Consider the following 20,710-nt stretch of genomic DNA (forward strand, 5'->3'; position numbering starts at 1 on the left):
AATGTACCTTTCTAAAGATGATAAAACTTTCAATATCGGTCACAAATAAGCTAAGATACAGCTAGTCGACACGTTTTCACTTTTATCATCCCCTTAGTTTCGCAGCGTAAAAACATTTCTCGTTATACGCTTTGACGCTTTGTTGAAAACGTAGCACATCCCTACACATGCGAGTTGTTTATAGCGAGGAAAAGAAAAATGAAAACAAAATTTTTAACAAAACTCGCACGAAATCTCGCGAAAGAAACGCTTTCTAGTTGATATTTTTCGCCAAATGCATAGTAAAATAATTTATCTACAATCGTATATTTTTAATTTTTCGTGAATCGGGTTAGTATTGGAGAAATTTGCAATTTAGGGTGAATTTTCGGCAACAAAACAAGAAGAAGCATTGAGTTGTCTCGCTTCGACCTGACCACGGCGAAGCGCTACCTTAAAGTATATTGTTCAAAAAGATTAAAATTAAGGGATAAGAATGAATGTATCGCTTTAAGGCAAGATCTCATAGGCAAAATTATGGTCATTCTCAAGAATAAATTCACATGGTATACATATAAGAAAAGAATACGAAGAACTGTTCTCACATGTATTCAATTATCCGTTCTCACTTCCACTTCACTTTATCTATTATCTTCACGTACAGTGAAATGATCGCTGTCGTGAAAAAATATATTTCTAACAAAATGATTGTGACGTGATGTTCATAATAACATCAAGCTCATTCAAATCTAGGACAGGACCTGACAATTGTTAATCCACTTTTAGGACCAATTTCGGACCAGCTCGTGATTGGTTGAAATTGACATAAGCAAGTACAAGTTGTTGAAATCAATATTACTGCAGGGTGGTAGAAAAAGTGTTGTCAGTATCGTCGGTAACAATGTAGCTTGATATTGGATATTTTTTTTGGGGGTCATCTTTTCAAAATTATTAATTTCAATAGGATTTAAGTTCAATTTGTTTTTAAGTCCTGTCAATGCGGAAAGTATACGAGTACATTTAACAATCACTGGATGATACAAAGAGAAAGCCTGAAATCACGAAGTGTGATATGGACGAGAATATTGATTATGTTGGTTGAGAATAGCACCGAATCTTTGGATTTGGATCTGTATGTTATTATTTTTCTCTAATAGAATATGTTGAATACTTTAGTTAATAAAGCTGCAAAAATAATTACCCAAAATTGAGTGTTTTAGAAAAATTTTATTAAGCTCTTTCAACTAAACATTTTCTTCAAAACAAACATCTGATCAAAATGAATCCAGAGCTATATTTTTGAGCGATATAACATTTGTCTAAGTGTTTTCAAATGATAAATAATTGCATGTTATAAGAAGAGAAAGTTTTCAGAATGAATAATTATCTCTACTGGCAACAGTGATCGCGAGGCATTTATTATTTACAGCAGGGAGCAACCGTAATAAGAAGAGAAATATTTTTCTGGAAAAAGAAGCCAGTTGTCTGGTCCTGTGCTAGATTCAAATGATCACTTTTTTCACTATCGTAATACGGGCATGCATTAACTTCACTTGGTTTTCACCATATAGTCACAGATAACAGACATCCAAGCTAATGCAATCTTATTGAAATAAGCTTCGCTATAAATCGTCGTTGTGTACGATTTTGCATGCATGATTTACAACATAGGAGCTCATAAATAATTGTTGGGCTGCTCGAAACGCTAATTGTTACTTGTTACTACACTTTGCCAAATAACTGTTAAATTACTTACACACATTGAAATCACTCACTGTTATCTGTGATGTAGTTATACCGGTAAAAGAACCATCATATAAGATAAAGTGATATGTATTGAGCATTTACATTTATCCTTTGCATTGATTTCCAACGAGCTTTTAACTTACCGCAATTAAAACATTCAAAAAAGTGTATTTATGTTACAAATTATTTTACTTTATATTGTGAATTATCGTTCTATCATTCTGAGTTTATATAGTTTAAATGAACTAAAAAACATCTTACCGAGTAATTTAACTGGAACGAATAGTATGCCCTACATACATTGTTATTTTAATTATAGGTATTCAGTCAATATAAAAAAGTTAGTTAAGTTTTAAATGTCCTCTTCAATGTATTCTTCAAACATGTTTTCTTCTGACTCTTCTTCGATATCTAAAGATGATTGAGAGATGCTAGTTTCATCGTGTAAATCCGAGCTCATATCCTTAAGTAATCTTTGCTTCTCGATTCTAGGAATTTTTTGAGAAACTGCGTCTAATTCGTCTAACCGAGCGGTGGCAACTCGTAAACGATTTTGCTGTTTGAGAGCAGTGGTATAAACCTCGAATAGAGTTGCTTTTCGCTCTGTCGCATTAGCAATACGTTTTAAAGCATCCGCTCTTCTGTATTCAAAAGCATTCGCTATTATCGCCTTTTTTGCTGAGTTCCTTCCAATGGGTCTCTTTGTAGGTGGTCCTTTCGAATAATTCAGCTTTTTTTGTTCCGGGTAACTTCTGAGTTGCTAAAAATATCGCATGATCATAATATGCTATTATTCAGTGCTTTTAATGAATGCTTACCGTTATGTATATTAAACTTTGGAAAAACTTTCAAAATTTCCCAGCATTCCATGTGCTTAAAATCTTCTTTTTGTTCACGCTTATATAGATCCAAACTTTTCTGTAGCACGTCCTCGCTATTAGTGCCACTTTCATTCAGACTACTAATAGACGTATAGCAATCAGTAAACTTTGAGATCGCACGATTGATAATACCCCATTTTTGACGCAGGCTTTCGGTTGTTCTAGAATGGAAATTACCGTCATTCTTTATCGCTGTCCAGAATATTGACACAGATTGATCTGTGCCTTTCACTGCATCTTCTGAAATCGTGATCCATGATTTACAAAGCTGCTGGTCATCTTGAGGACCAAAGTTCCTTCCCCTTTTCTGGATTGGTATGCCACAATTTTCCATTTTCTACAAAACAAAATCAATAAATAAATCAATGAATCATTTCAAACATAGTCTGTACCTCAGTTTTACTATAAAGTTCTCGAAATGCACTGAAATAGTACACGCGTATGATCTGATGTGATAAATGTAGGAAAATGTCGTTAGGTGTTGACGTGAGCTGCACAAGAGGAAATGTGGAAATACACGGCGATTCTCGGCGAATTTTTCAAAAGGCCGTATAAGTGAGTAACAGTTTGTTTACCTTCTTTTCCGATTACTGAGATGCGACTTTGAAGATTTTTAAGAATTTCCCAGTTCTCACCGAAAATCAAAGGATCCTAATATCGTTTCACACAAAGAGTGGAAAGGTAAACATATGCTGAGAGAAATTAAACAGAGAAATTGTCACTCGTTAACACGGCCTTTTGAAAAATTTTCCAAGAAATAGTGCTATGCAGTTATGCTTTAAAATCCAAATCTGAACGTTTTGAAAACCATACATCCACTTTGCCAATATAGCTCGTTACACACACTCACGCAAGAAATTTAAAACAGTGTTCTATTCGTGTTTTAAATTTTCTTTCATTTGAAACAAATTCGTCGAGCAGTTCTAAATCTGTTTCAAATTTGTGCTCGAAAAATAGAACTACACTGAGCTAAATTTTCTTTTTCACATTATATGATATTCTAATGATTTTGCACTATTAGCATTTCCAATAATAGTTACAAGATGTGTTCAACATCATGTCAAATATATGAGATAATCTTATGAAACATAAAACTCTTCTTAACGTTATTTTTACAGGATTTCCATATAACGAATGAAATTTCCGGTCTGAGTCAAATTGATTGGCGCGTCTTATAACCATTACTAGATATCCGCACAACATACATTGGAACAATTTATGAAGCGCATATTATATTCACTTCGATTTTATTTAGATAGGTTCATATATACCATATGACTAGTTTTATACAAATTTATATATATATATATATATATATATATATATATATATATATATATATATATATATATATATATATATATATATATATATATATAACTTTCAATGGAGCTCATACGAATAGCAGATAATCGCCAACTACTACTTTTCTTTGAGGATTCAAGCTTTACTAGTATTCCGTTCGGTAAGGGAGCACCTCATGATATTTGCGAAAGAGAAGTGAGATCCCGAGACTGAAAATAAAAATGAATCTTACTAGACAGATAGAGTAATGAAATGTACCGGATATATATTTCATGGTCCATTAACGCATATCCTTGAACGAAGTTGGATGAGCTGTCTTGTCAGCGATTTTAAATTACATTGAGATGCGGAACTTCCTGAAAAAAAAATGGTCTGGAGCAGTTGATGAATATAGGAGACACAACTATTTCTTCATCTTCAAGCAGTACGATTCACGACTTCCATCGGATTTCCATATAAATTATATTGGATATTTTTATAACTTTCATTATGATAACGTCCATTTAGATTTGACGTACACATTAAATAAAGATTATAAGTTTCCATATAATTTCTATGAATTATATTCTGCATATGATTCATATGACAAATCTAATGAATATAAATAAGATTTTCATTTCAGTGTAGATCTCAGCGTTGCGATTGACATGATTTAGTCTTAGATCTAAAATAGATCAATCCATACGCGATAAGAGGTACTGCTCTGCATGAAACAGTCAGTAATATCAAGCCAAGCAACTGTTTTGTATTTATCATTGATGAAATTCATCATATCGGCGTTGTTGGTAGTATAAACTAATTTGTTCTGGTATAACACATCAATTGAATTTACATTTGCTGCAGGTATACGCTGTTTGTGATAAGAGCTTGGAGAAAATGGTGCATGAATAAATTTAAAACAGTTAAACATTGTATTACAAGCAATACATATTGGTGTTTGGAACTAAATGCTCACAGCCTTGTAAAATATATCAACATTTGTAGAGATGAAAACATACCATATATACCTACACTTTTGCACAGTCAGACATGCGAAAGTTTTTTTCGTGCAGCACGATCGTTTAGAACAACTGAATCGACAGCGGTTAATTTCACAATGAAAAGTTTTCAATCCAGACTGAATCGCATACAAGCAAAACAAGATATTATGTATAGCAGGAATGAAGAATTTCCTTCTCGAGAATACAACAAAATACAAATACTGTAAACTTCGACATGCCATCAACTCAAGAAATTGTATGTACTTTAACGAAATCAAGAGCATATGCATTTGATACTCTTATCAGTCTTGGAATTGATAAATTGGATATCGAATTTACAGATTCTCTTTCATTACGACATTCGCGAAAAATACCAACTGATTTTGAATTCATTTCTCTACAATGCCCCGGAAATAGTGCAATTGGACGAAACTTTGACATACATTCGCCATTAGAAACAAGAAAGGTACTGTGATTCATGTCAAGAAAAGTACGTTCCTATGGATTTTATCTAATGGCACTCAAAGATGTTCGAGTAATCGCTCTTATCGATTTCGAGAAACATCAGCAGTCAATGAAGCAGTTGTGCGTGAGGTTGATAAAGTATTTACTTCTATCCGCTGCGGAGAATGGATAGCGATGAAAGCAAACGAGGAAGTGTTAATAGTAAAAATATATGGTTTCAAATATTTGAGTGGAAACCGAACGTGCTATACTTTAACTGAAGCTCCAATACATGTACCTACAGGTATCACAGCAAAAGGTGTTGGGGTAATTGGAAGTTACTTTACAATTGTTTGTTGTAAAAAGGATATTGTATTAGAATTAGATGAAGAATCCAACGAACGTACTCTAGACACAAAATACTATATCTCTCATTTGGAAAAGCCAGAAACTCACACTTATGGCATATTTTATAAATTAAACACATCGAAATACATTCGTGCACTTTTATTGACCTCTGATAATACAATAAATAAAAATATGATTTGAATGAAGCCTATATTGTTTTTGTCGTGAATACGACTTACTTTACTATGGGGTGCCTTTTCAAAATTTACCCTCTGAGAGAGTGATAAGTTTTTGATCGTGAATATCTATTGTTGTATCTAATGAATCAACATAATTCTTGCGACATGCCATCGGAAATATGATCACAATTTTATGATAAAATTTTCAGTTTTGTGACATAGTCTCAAATAATTCAAAATTAAACTTTTCTGAAATGTTTGGTATAAACGAGTATCAAAGAGGATAATTCATAAGGCGCGTTTGCCTTTCTCGTATTTTTAAAGCTCATAGCTCAGTGATCTGTGAAAGGATTTATATAATCCTACTACCAATAGAATCGAAATTTTTCAATTTAAACGTGTATAGCAAAAGCATTGAAGTATTTCAATAGTACACTATTGAAAAACCTGTCTCATTTGATCCATGTCAACACCAGCCAATCAGAACGCGTTCTAAGGAAGAGAACAAAATATCTGCTGCTGTACAACAAATCGTCCGGGAAAAATGTTCCGAAAAGTGGTGAATATCGCAGATAGTTCCTCAATTTGGTCCTTGTGAATGCTAGAAACGAATCCCTACAACATATTGATAGTTTCTTTCAATGAATTATGCAAATCCGAAATGAAATAATCGACATTAAGATTCTGTATGCGGCTATTTTTATAGCCGTTAGGACCGCCCATTAGTGAAAAAGCTACAAACGAAATCACATAAAAGGAAATCTCTTAACAAAAATTCAATCAGTTTGGATTCTATCGCCACTGCGAGCAGATGTGTTTTGTGTCGTCTGCACAGCTAGTTTCGCTTTCGACAAGAGCGATTACGTCACAGCTGCCAGTCATTAGCATTGGGAAAAAACAACGGTGGAGAGCATTGCATAAAATCAGCCGTTCTAATGGCTCTAAAAATTTTCTAAAGAACTATTAGGATTTGTTGTTCGCGAATCGTAGGGAAATATCCTCAGTTTACTGCAAATCAAGAACAGTTTGCTTAGATTTGTGCACTTTTCGCTGTGTGAAATTCACAGTAATCGAGATCAAGTGAAGCCTTTTTTCGCGAAAAATGTTCCAGAGTTTAATGTCGTAGAGAATTACGCAATTTGACTCTTCTGAATGCTGGAAACGAATCCCTACAGCATATTGATAGTTTCTTTCAATAAATTATGCAAATCCGAAATGAAATAATCGACAATAAAATTCTGTATGCGGCTATTTTTATAGCCGTTAGGACCGCCCATTAGTGAAAAAGCTACAAACGAAATCACATAAAAGGAAATCTCTTAACAAAAATTCAATCAGTTTGGATTTTATCGCCACTGCGAGCAGATGTGTTTTGTGTCGTCTGCACAGCTAGTTTCGCTTTCGAAAAGAGCGATTACGTCACAGCTGCCAGTCATTAGCATTGGGAAAAAACAACGGTGGAGAGCATTGCATAAAATCAGCCGGCTCTAAAAGTTTTCTAAAGAACTATTAGGATTTGTTGTTCGCAAATCGTAGGGAAATATCCTCAGTTTACTGCAAATCAAGAACAGTTTGCTTAGATTTGTGCACTTTTCGCTGTGTGAAATTCACAGTAATCGAGATCAAGTGAAGCCTTTTTTCGCGAAAAATGTTCCAGAGTTTAATGTCGTAGAGAATTACGCAATTTGACTCTTCTGAATGCTGGAAACGAATCCCTACAGCATATTGATAGTTTCTTTCAATAAATTATGCAAATCCGAAATGATATAATCGACATTAAAATTCTGTATGCGGCTATTTTTATAGCCGTTAGGACCGCCCATTAGTGAAAAAGCTTCAAACGAAATCACTTAAAAGGAAATCTCTTAACAAAAATTCAATCAGTTTGGATTCTATCGCCACTGCGAGCAGATGTGTTTTGTGTCGTCTGCACAGCTAGTTTCGCTTTCGACAAGAGCGATTACGTCACAGCTGCCAGTCATTAGCATTGGGAAAAAACAACGGTGGAGAGCATTGCATAAAATCAGCCGTTCTAATGGCTCTAAAAAATTTCTAAAGAACTATTAGGATTTGTTGTTCGCAAATCGTAGGGAAATATCCTCAGTTTACTGCAAATCAAGAACAGTTTGCTTAGATTTGTACACTTTTCGCTGTGTGAAATTCACAGTAAGCGAGATCAAGTGAAGCCTTTTTTCGCGAAAAATGTTCCAGAGTTTAATGTCGTAGAGAATTACGAAATTTGACTCTTCTGAATGCTGGAAACGAATCCCTACAGCATATTGATAGTTTCTTTCAATAAATTATGCAAATCCGAAATGAAATAATCGACATTAAAATTCTGTATGCGGCTATTTTTATAGCCGTTAGGACCGCCCATTAGTGAAAAAGCTACAAACGAAATCACATAAAAGGAAATCTCTTAACAAAAATTCAATCAGTTTGGATTCTATCGCCACTGCGAGCAGATGTGTTTTGTGTCGTCTGCACAGCTACTTTCGCTTTCGACAAAAGCGATTACGTCACAGCTGCCAGTCATTAGCATTGGTGAAAAAACAACGGTGGAGAGCATTGCACAAAATCAGCCGTTCTAATGGCTCTAAAAGTTTTCTAAAGAACTATTAGGATTTGTTGTTCGCAAATCGTAGGGAAATATCCTCAGTTTACTGCAAATCTAGAACAGTTTGGTTAGATTTGTGCACATTTCGCTGTGTGAAACTCACAGTAAACGATATCAAGTGAAGCCTTCTTTGTTTTTGCGAAAAATGTTCCAGAGTTTAATGTCGTAGAGAATTACGCAATTTGACCTTTCTGAATGCTAGAAACGAGTCCCTTCAGCATATTGATAGTTTGTTTCAATAAATTATGCAAATCTGAAATGAAATAATCAACATTAAAATTCTGAATGCGGCTATTTTTATAGCCGTTAGGACCGCCCATTAGTGAAAAGGCTACAAACGAAATCAGGTAGAAACAAGCCTCTCAACAAAAAGTGAAGCCTTCTTTTTTTTTGCGAAAAATGTGCAAAGGGGAATGCTTGCATAATTCATACAATTGATCAACTAATTGATATTCGGAAGTGTTAAGGAACATGTCAGTTGTTTTCGTATTCACGACATCCAGTTATGTCTCTGACATTACCCACCCGCCTTTTCTTGTTTCTTTTTCTATTGGAATATTGGCCAGGCTCATGCGGATGGCTCCTGCGGTAAGGGTACTGCAAAGTGTCTTTACTGTAAGAAGGGTTCGCATGACCTGATGGCATGTCCCGCGTACAAAGTGCGCAAGGATGATTTGAAACGTTCCCTGAAGGAACACTCCAAGCGTTCCTTTGCTGACATGCTCAATAGTGCCAACCATCTATACCTGCTTGTCAACGGACGAGAGCGAGTTTGACGACCCATTAGAAGGTCCTTCGGCGGTCCCTCATAGCTATAGGAAAAGAGTAAACAAATCCTTTCCTAAGCTCCCTAGTAAGGATACGAAGTTTTCTTCCGATGGGCCTCCAACATTTGTGTTTAGAGGTAGTGGAGACAAAGCTCCGAAGCAAACAGTTCCTGGTCTCGGAAAACTCAATTCTGAGAAGGAATTCCCACCACTTCCCGGGACACCAAAATCCCCAAGTGCCCCTGAAAACCCAACAGATAACCAGCTGGGTGCTGGGCTCATAAAACTCTCTGATGTTGTGGACTAGATTTCTAACACCTTCAATATTACTGATCCTCTTAAAAGCCTATTTATGGCTTTGATACCTACAGTTAGAACTTTTTTGAAGCAGTTGACTGCAAAATGGCCCCTTCTTTCAGCGATCGTATCCTTCGATGGCTAACTAATCCACCGAGGTCACGGATTCAATCACTGTTATACAGTGGAATTGTAGAAGTATCATCCCACAAATAGATTGTTTTAAAATTCTTGTGAATAATCTGAAATGTGACGTATTTGCATTGTGCGAAACTTGGCTAACTTCTGATGTATCCCTAAACTTCCACGATTTTAACATTATTCGCCTGGATCGAGACGTACGGAGGAGTACTTTTGGGGATCAAAAAGTGCTATTCCTTCTATCGAATTAACCTCCCATCGATACCAGGTATTGAAGTTGTCGCATGTCATGTCACAATGAGAGGCAAAGACCTTTGCATTGCTTCCATCTACAATCCACCGAGAACCACGGTTGGGTACCGCTGGCTTAGCGAAAACAAACATCCGTCCTCCTAATCCGTGGTGGGACAAAGAGTGCTCATCACTCAACGGGGAAAGATCTTTAGCGTTCAAAAAGTTCAGAAAAAATGGAACAACCGATAATTATCGGAATTACGCGGCGTTAGACAAGCAAATGAAGAACTTAGTCAAAGCAAAGAAACTTGGTTATTGGCGACGGTTTGTTGACGAATTATCAAAAGAAACATCGATGAGCACTCTTTGGAACACAGCCCGACGAATGCGCAACCAAAACACCACGAATGAAAGCGAGGAATATTTCAACCGCTGGATATTCGATTTCGCTAAAAAACTATGCCCAAACTCTGTTCCGGAACAGAAGATCACCCGCGCCGCTACATCAAATACAAACAAAACACCGTTTTCGATGGTAGATTCTCGAGTTTGACCCTGCCAAAAGGCGCTTGCTGAATTTATTCAATAAGTTCCTTACGGGTAATATTTCCCACACGACTGGAGACAAATGCGAGTGATCGCCATTAAAAAACCAGGAAAACCAGCCTCCGATCACAATTCGTATCGGCCGATTGCTATGCTTTCCTGCATCCGGAAATTGTTCGAAAAAATGTTTCTCTTTCGTCTTGACAATTGGGTGGAGACTAATGGCTTGCTTTTAGATACACAATTTGGTTTCCGCAGGGGCAAAGGAACGAACGATTGTCTTACGTTGCTCTCAACAGAAATTCAAATGGTATTTGCTCGCAAAGAACAAATGGCATCAATTTTCTTTGACATCAAGGGGGCTTTTGATTCAGTCTCTATAAATATTTTGTCTTAGAAGCTGCATCAGCATGGTCTTTCGCCAGTTATGAACAACTTATATAATTATATAATCTATCTATCTATATATAATCTATTGTCCGAAAAACGCATGTATTTCGCGCATGGTGATTTGTCGACAATACGATTCAGTTACATGGGTTTTCATCAGTGCTAATGCTTAAGCCCCCTTTCATACAATTTTTACGTAAACAACATTGATGAATGTATCAACACATCCTGCACGCTAAAACAACTTGCCGACGACAGCGTTGTTTTTGTTATAGGACCCAAAGCTGTCGATCTTCAAGGACCATTACAAGATACCCTCGACAACATGTCGACATGGGCTCTTCAAATGGGTATCGAGTTCTCTACGGAGAAAACTGAGCTAGTTGTATTTTCAAGGAAGCGAGAACCAGCACAATTACAGCTTCAACTAGGGGGTGGAACCATAGCTCAGGTCTTCACATTTAAATATCTCGGGGTCTGTTTCGACTTCAAATGCACCTGGGGATGTCACATTAGATATCTGAAACAAAAATGCCAACGGAGGATCAACTTTCTTCGTACGATAACCGGATCGTGGTGGGGTGCCCACCCAGGAGACCTGAACAGGTTGTACCAAACAACGATATTGTCCGTGATGGAATACCAATGCTTTTGCATCCGATCCGCGGCGAACACTCATTTCATCAAGCTGGAAAGAATCCAGTATCGTTGCTTGCGTATTTCTTTAGGTTGCATGCAGTCACCTCATACGATGAGTCTCGAAGTGCTGGCGGGCGTCTTACCGTTAAAAAATCGATTTTAGAATCTCTCATATCGAAAGGCTTGTCGAGCTCAATTCTCAGACCCGTTTTATGTCCTTGTACTTTGATTACATGGCTCAGAATATTAACCCTTCTTCGTTTGTTCCCAACCGTGTTCATTTCTTGGATACTTCTGATTCCATTGTGTTTTTCGACACATCCATGAGAGACGAGATTTTTGGAATTCCGGATCACGTACGCCCTCAAGTGGCCCCCAATATTTTTATAACAAATTTAGAACAGTCAACTGTGTAAAGATATTCTACACTGACGGATCATACATCAACGAGTCCACAGGCTTCGGTATCTTCAATCAAAACATCACCGCTTCTTACAAACTCAGTGATCCGGCTTCAGTTTTCGTCGCAGAATTAGCTGCTATTCAGTACACCCTCGAGATCATTGAAACCTTGCCCAAAGACTATTAGTTATTGTCACGGACAGTCTAAGCTCAATAGAAGGTCTCCGGGCAATGAAGCCAGGAAAGTATCCCCCTTATTTTCCGGGGAAAATATGGGAACACTTGAGAGCTTTATCTGGACGGTTTTATTCGATATCGTTAGTTTGGGTCCCTTCGAATTTTTCCATTCCGGGCAATGAAAAGGACTCGTTGGCTAAGGTGAAATGCTCGCTTCAATGAATTTTTCAGCATCTCTCGTCAGAAAATTCTCGAAAGTTGGCAAACTTCATGGAGCAATGACGTACTGGGACGATGGCTACACTTCATTATCCCTAGGGTATCGACGAAAGCTTGGTTCAAGGTGGAATCCCTTTCAGTCCCTTCCAGAGATGCCAGATATTTTCAGAGAAAATCTGTATTACCCTGTATAAAAAATCTGTATTTATCTGTATTCACTACTAAAATAAAATTTCTCAACAGATTAAAGATTAAAGAATGAGAGTTTCATTGAGCATTTATTTTTCATATCTTCGTAGTTCATGAAAATATGTAAAGACGGAATTTAATATGAATGTTTTTTCAACCACAATTAAATTTCAATTCCATATACTTTTCTAGATTTAAAAGTTGGCTTAATATGCAAGCAAACGCAATAAACGCAAGAAGCTGAACCGAGCTGGTGGATGACATTAGCAGACCAAAAGAGGAGTATGCTTCTCTCTGTTGGTCTGCTAATATCAGCAAGCCAAAAGGCCCTGCTAATTCAGCAAGCAAAAGGGAACATGTTAGAGTGCAAGCGATAAATCTGCTCAGCTTTACCTCTGACAAGGTCCTTTCAATTTACTGTAAGTGCATTACTCGCTTTGGCTATGCTTTCTCGTACTCATTCTGTCTAAATGTTGATCATCAAATATCTACACACAAATTTTTACTTCAATTTGTGATTTGTCCGTTGAATAATAAACTTTCATCTCGTCACTGCAATCAAATGCTAAAAGATAGCTCAGACGAAAGCAGTTTAATTTTTCTTTAAAACTTTTTGTGAAATCTGTATAAATCTGTATTAAATTTGGGGAATCTGTATAAAATCTGTAATCTGTATGAGGGTGTAAAAATCTGTATAATACAGATTAATCTGTATAAATGGCATCTCTGGTCCCTTCAGATTTCAGTCGCTATAAAAGCACTCGACTTAATTGAATAAACCCGCTTTGTAAAACGTCAGTCATCGACTCAACAGTCAGTTCTCTGCTAAGTATTGAGAAAGCCATCACGTAGATTTCAGTGGCGACGAGAAAAAGTATTTTTTTTATAAAATCCGGGGGGAGTTTTTACCCGGTAATGAGTAAGTGAAAAAGATATATAAAATCCGGGGGTATAATTTTGCCCGGTAGTGCGCTGGTGATAAAATAGTGTTTAAAACGCTTGGTGTGCTGGACATTTTATTTGCAGGTGAGTCGGTGGCGTCGGTTTTATTTGCCTCTTTTGTAAGCCATTTTGGATTCCATTATACCAGTTGGCAAATTATATTTGAAATCAATTTTTTTATTTCAAATTTCTAATACAAAGAGGTAGTTTTTTTTTGTTCTGATGAATTTTATAATATCGCTAAATTTGTTTGTGATATCTATAAACGTATTTTATTCACAATTGTATCAAATTCAAAGAACTTATTGTTTGTTCTTTTGTCACCAGGCAGAGCGCGGAAATTTGGCCGCTGCGTTGCGGATTTGTCTGCGTGACCGGCATTGGAGGATTTTGAGCGCAAATTGCTCTGGAAATATTGTTTTTTGGATACTGGGAAAAACCGTTCCCAAAGCCAGATTGTGGATACACGACAATCTGCTTGTTGGTTGCTGCTGCTGCGGTGCCGTTTTCGCTGCTGAGATATTTTTTTTTTTTGAGGAAATTTTTTTTGTCTGGATTGCGCAGAATTTTGTTTAAGGTACGTGTTTTTTTATTGCCTATGGTTGATTTTTTAATATATTTTAAACATATACATATATTTTTTTTACAAGTGCAGTATATATATGCATACATATAGATATATTTTTGTATTGTTTCAATTAGATTTTTTTTACTTGGAGCGTTTCAATCTTTCTTATATATATTTTTACGTTTTTTTTTGCTTTCTCAAGCATGCCGTTGATTGGCAGTGTTGAGCCTTATGTACCGGGTACTATTTCGTTTGCCCAATATATTGAACAGATCGAATGGGTGTTTCGTTGCAATAAAGTTCCAGAAAATGATAAAAAAAACGTACTTCCTTGCGTTGTGCGGACAAGAAACTTATAGTGAGCTAAAACTCTTGCATCCTGGTGTAGATCTTTCTACTATGGCTTTTGACGCCATCATTGAATCTCTAAAAAAAAGATTTGACAAGTCGGATACGGATATGTTCCAACGATACAAATTTTACACCATGTTGCAAGGGGACGATGAAAAGGCAGAGGATTTTATTCTCAAGGTTAAGTTGCTGAAAGTTGTGAGTTTGGAGCATTTAAAGAAACAGCCATTCGCGACAAATTAGTGATGGGAGTATTTGATAAAAATGTTGAACAGCGTCTTTTAGAAGAATGATGATGATGATGGTCCCACCTCATACCCCTACAAAGGTGTGAGCTGAACGAGTTATCTAAGTGATAATTAATATTATTACATGCTTTAACCAGCAATCAAAAATTGAAACGAGCTGGTTAACTTAGCAGGCATAGATATTCCTTCGATAGAGCAGCTGAACAAAAAGAAATTACTATACTACATTATATATTACAATTACTATCCAGGGTTGATCAAGAAAATTTCCAACCCGGGAAGATCCTTGAACAAATTAGGAATCGAACCCAATATCTCGACCAGTATCAGACAATAATTCACCAGGCCCTTCCCGCCGGACCAGTTCATCGTTATCACCACCAGCTACGATGGAATAACGAGACTGCGAATGAGCAGAGCCAAGCCCAATTTCATCAACAACTGTAGATCCCAGCATAACTCAAGAAAATCATAATTGGTCTCAAACAATAACATCTCTTAATTCAGCCTTATTCCATTTCTAGATTGTCTTTGACTGCTTTACGCGCGCGGGCTCAAACTTTTGTAGACAACTCATTTACTTTTTATCTTTATCAACTCTAAAATACTAATAACAAAAAAAATCCATCATCATCATATAGATCATAATAACTTCTAACATCTACAAAAAATAGTGATAAGTCAAAATACATTCTTCTTCTTTTTACATAATTTTAAAGAAATCAAATTATAATATATATTTTAAAATCGGTTCATAAGACAGATTTTACATGTGAAATACATAATTGTTTGAACTCATTTAGAGTTGTAGCACGTTTAATTTGTCTGGGCATCGAATTGAAAACAATTATTCCTTTGTACAGTAGCGAATTCTGTGATCTACCTAATAGAAAGTTTGGTGTTCTTACATCTGATGCATTTCTGGTATTATATCTATGTAAATCACTTCCTCTCTCAACTCGATCACACAAATATCGAGGCAGCATACCATTTATTAATTTAAAAATTAACACCATTGTTAAGTAATAAACTCTTTGTTTGACCGAAAGCCATTGTAATGCACTCAGCAGAAAAGTAGAGGAAGTGTATCTATTACATTTAAGTATCAATCGCATGACTTTATTTTGCAGTCGCTGTAATTGCATGATTTGTGTACTATTAGCAAGAAACAGAATGGATGGACAGAAGTCAATGTGTGGTGAAATGATTGATTTATACAGAAGAATTTTACTACTGATCGTTAAATCATTTTTCAAACGACACAATACTCCGTACTTTTTGGCAATCTTCCTGATCACGTTATTAATGTGAGATTTGAATGTTAACTTTTCATCAATTACGACTCCAAGGTACTTCATCTCTCTAACGCGTTCAATAATCTCACCATCAATTTCAACGTTAGCATCATGTCTAGTGCTCGCAGAAGAAATAACCATGTATTTCGTCTTTGCGACATTCAATTTCAATTGCTTGAATTTTAACCAACGTGCTAGAGAATGTAGGTCTTCGTTTAAGTGTGCAACAGCTTCATTATAATCCTTAGATGCAATAAATAGAACCGTGTCGTCAGCAAATAAATTGATATCACAAAACCGTAAAACTCGTTTCATATCATTAATATACATAATAAATAAAATTGGTCCTAGGACACTGCCTTGAGGCACTCCAAGTGAGTTATCTAGAGAACTGGACACAAAATCGTTAAATACAGTCTTTTGTTTTCTATCATATAAATAGCTTTCAAACCATTTGTATGCTACTCCTTCAATGTCAAAGCGTTGTAGAGTTTGTAACAATAAAGGTCTTGAGATTGTTTCAAAAGCGCGCTTTAGATCCAAGAACACTGCAAGAATAGTCTCTTTAACTTCGATTCTCTCTTTCCATTTTGCTAATACCAGATTCAAAGCGGTTTCGCAAGAATGTCCCTCTCGGTATCCAGATTGTTCCGGCATTAGCAAATTATTACCGTTCAAATAGTTCATCAACTGGTCCTTAACTACATGTTCCAATATTTTCTCCAGCGTGTGCAACATGTTGATGGGACGGTACTCTTCGGCTTTATCCGTTGCAGCAACTTTGGGAATAGGAATAACTAATGATTCTTTCCAAACTTTCGGTACGTGCCCAGTTTGTATCGATTCATTTATCAAGTTTAGAAGATCGTGTCCGATAACATGAAAGCAATCTTGTATCACCTTTGCGTTGACATTATCGATACCTGTCGATCTTTCCAATTTAAAACAACTATCTCTTAACTGTCCAAAAGTGATTGGGTGAAACCCTTCAAATCTGCAATTGTTATTTATCGACTGTGTTATTTCACTAGGTTCACTGACCTGATCAATACTCTGATTGATCAGTTGAACACTGTTTATGAAATAACTGTTCAATTTTTCAACTATGGTTTGCTCACACCGTTCTTCTGTCCCATTAAAACTCATGCTTTTCGAAGAACTATGTGTTGGCTTAATCATTTGTTTAAGGATTTTCCACAACTCCTTGCTATTTCGTTGATGTTGATCGATCTTCCTCTGGAAATATTCACATCTAGTCTTTTTCAAGGCTCGTGAGTATATATTCCGAGCATTCGTGTATCCACGCCAGTGAATTTCGTTGTTAGTTCTGCAAAACGTTTTATACTTTTTATCCCTCTTTTGCTTCAACCGTAAAAGGTCTAAAGAGTACCACCGGCTCGAGTTAGTCAAGCTAACGTATTTCTCAGATACCAAGCAACTAGTACATCTTTTCAACACGTCAGTCAGAACAGTCGCTCTGCTATCTAAATTTCCAGCTGACTGTGTAAAATCCAGGCTTCTTGATACCAGTTGAGATATAGCTTGGCTTGAGTATTTTTTCCAGCATTTTATTTTAATTTTCTTTTCTTTTAGTATGGAACCTCTCGTCAAGTAAACTGAGATTGTTTCATGATCCGAAATCTTACAACCGTCCGCCACTAATGAACGAATACCGTCAAAATTTGAATACAGGTGATCTATTAAAGTTCTACTATGTCTGGAAATTCTCGTGAATTCATTCACAGTTTGATTGAGGTTGAAGAATTCTGACAACTGTTTCAAATGATTCGAATTTTGGTCCCTGAGCCAGTCAATATTGAAATCTCCTGAAATTATGTTCAATTTACTGAAATCTAAGAAGCTTTCCCACCAGTTTTCTAAAATTTCCAGAAAACGACGGTCACTTGAACTAGGAGAATGATATACAACTCCATAATTTCCCTGCTGCATGCCTCTTTCAACTGATATGCCCAAAAACCAATTATTTTCAATCATTTCGTTTGATCGAATGCTGAACTTAATCGATTCTCTTACGTAAATTGCTACTCCACCGGTATGTCTTGAATGCGATAAGCTATAAGCAACAGTGTAACCAGGAATACCCAGCTGATCAAATGCACTGGAATCAACTATATGTGTTTCCGATAGCATAACTAACAAGGGCCTTCTCAAATACAAATAATAATACCCCTAAGTCCCATACAAACGAACCGCCAATGTTTGGTTCACAGCCTGAACAAGTAAGCCTAGCAAATTACTCCCTTTCGTTGCGATAGTTTGAAAATGTGGAAGGAGATCGTTTCTGGCAACGCTTTATGCTAGTTGCTACGGCGCAAAACAAGTTTGTTTGTTTATGTTTTCCGTTGCTGTATTGCAACAAATTCAAAGGTACACTCCAGCTAATCGATGGATGAAGAATTGCGATATATTTTGGCAGTGATGGGACTTTATTTCATAAACGGGCCTTGGTGTGGAACATGGGTACGATTCGTATACGTACCACGGAAACAGCGATTAGCGCTCTACACGATAAAATAAAAATTAAAAGAGAAACAAATGCAAGCTGTGTATGCGTTTTCCCAATAGTCACTCATCTATGCGTGACCCAGACAAATTGATAATAGCACGGTGGCAGACACAGCAGTTTTTCTTTCACGATGGATGAACTTATTAATTGAATTATTTTCTATTAGTATTATGACGTAAAGGTTCCCCGCATTTAGCAGATGTTGGAAAAATTCCTACTCCTCTCACGGGAGTGATTTGCAATGAGAAAAACAGATGGCTACCATAATGATTCGGTGAACAGTGCCGAGACATTCTAATATATAATACTGAGCAATTTTCGAAAAGCCAAGTAGCAGAAATCCTGAAAAACCAAGGAGGACAAAAAACAAAATCCGATATGGAATAACCATATCTCATACACAACAACATAGTTCAAGTTTATTTTTCACTACAATAAACAGTAACCATGGTGAATTTGTTCTTACCCTTCAGTGTTGCTAGTTTTATAGAAAACTCGTTAAAGTACATTGTCACTCTGACAGTGTATCATGACAGTGTACCGCACGATGCAAAATGTGTCCTTGAAAATTTGTCGAAGTATTCCGTATTATAATTTGTATTTGGCCTTCTATCCTCTACAAGATGCCGCATTGCGACAAAGTTAGTAGACAAACCGGCTATATTCAAATACAAAATTTCCGATAGCCTCCTGTCAGTTAGTTGCTATCCACTAGACAAAACGTTTTTCTTTTTCGATTCAAGCAGCCTACGGTATAATGGACACTGTTTACTGAATGCCGGATGAGAAGAAGATCTCACTTTGGCTAGAGCTGAAAAAATTATAGTGAATAGGGAAGTTGCCGGGGTGCGTACAAAAATTATAAATGACGGAAAGTTTACAGTTGTTGCTAAATTAGATAGTGACGATAGAAAAGTGTTTAACAATATGCGACGTAGAAGTCGTAGTAGGTCTTTTTCGGCGGGCAGAAGAACATTTTTTTGTCAATTTTGTCGCAAGAAGGGCCATACAAAGAAATATTGCTTTGAATTGAAGCGTAAGAAGAAAATGCATGTAAAATTTGTCGACACCCCTCCCGCAGCTCAAACAGCTAGTAGAACTGATTATTTTAAAAGATTGAAAAATGATATGCAAAGTAGTGATTCAGAATCTGATGATAAATGTTTGAAAATAGAGTTAGTGAAGAATATTAGCGAACCATGCTTGGTGGACGTTTTGGTGGAGGATGCGAAACTTTCTATGGAAGTGGATTGTGGTTCTGCTGTTAGCGTGGTTGGCGAACATATTTTCAGAAAAAGATTTGGCTATTTGCCTCTCTTGCCATACAAGAATAATTTGGTTGTGGTTGATGGAGCCAGGTTGGAAGTTTTGGGAATCGTTTTAGTATCGGTTGAGGTTGCAGGAAAGCGATGTTCGGACCAGGAGTTGATCGTGTTGAAAAATATAAGGAATTCATGCAAAATTTCTCCACTTTTTGGCCGCAAATGGCTTGATAGTTTTTTCCCAGATTGGCGCAAGACATTTTCTAAGGCCGAAGGCAGAGTGGGCGCGAGAAGCTGTGCCGAACTGGTGACTGACATTAGCAAACCTAGAGAGGGAATGATATTAGCAGCAAATCAAAGAGACCCTGTCAGAGTACAAGCGAGAAATCTGCTCGATTTTCACTGTGACAGGGTCTCTTTGATTTACTGCTAATATCATTCCATCTCTAGGTTTGCTAATGTCAGTCACCAGCTCGGCACAGCTTCTCGCGCCCACTCTGCCTTCGGCCTAACTGTGCAAGCATCAACCAGGTTTTGGTTTCGGATATGAAAATAGATTCGGTGATTGAAGATGTGAAGAGTAAGTTTAAACATATTTTTAATAAAACGTTTTCAGACCCAATTGTGGGTTATGAGGCAGATCTTGTCCTGAAGGAAGACAGACCAATTTTCAGAAAGGTCTATGAAGTCCCTTTGAGATTGAAGCAAAAAGTAATAGAACACCTTGATTCTCTTGAAAAAGATGGAGTAATCACGCCTGTTGAGGTGAGTGAATGGGCATCACCTGTTGTGGTGGTGATGAAGAAAGATCATGGTATTCGTTTGGTTATTGATTGTAGGGTGTCTATCAATAAAGTAATCACACCCAATACTTACCCGCGTCCAGTGGCTCAAGATTTGTTCGCATCGTTATCAGGAGCTAAAGTTTTTTGTTCCTTAGACCTTGCTGGTGCATATACTCAGTTGAGACTTTCCAAAAGATCTAGAAAATTCATGATAATAAACACTTTAAAAGGATTGTATTGTTACAATAGGCT

At 36.7% G+C, this 20,710-nt stretch overlaps 1 long non-coding RNA gene across 1 annotated transcript; it reads left to right on the plus strand.

Annotated features, from left to right (window-relative positions):
* The first annotated feature begins 4,545 nt into the window (after window positions 1-4,545).
* Window positions 4,546-5,889, plus strand: LOC131432348 (uncharacterized). Its single transcript, XR_009229832.1, has 2 exons — window positions 4,546-4,696; window positions 4,755-5,889. It is a non-coding gene; the product is annotated as an uncharacterized LOC131432348 (long non-coding RNA).
* Window positions 5,890-20,710: the final 14,821 nt, after the last annotated feature.

Source organism: Malaya genurostris, chromosome 2, assembly GCF_030247185.1.
Source record: "Malaya genurostris strain Urasoe2022 chromosome 2, Malgen_1.1, whole genome shotgun sequence".
NCBI classification, from domain to species: Eukaryota; Metazoa; Arthropoda; class Insecta; order Diptera; family Culicidae; genus Malaya; species Malaya genurostris.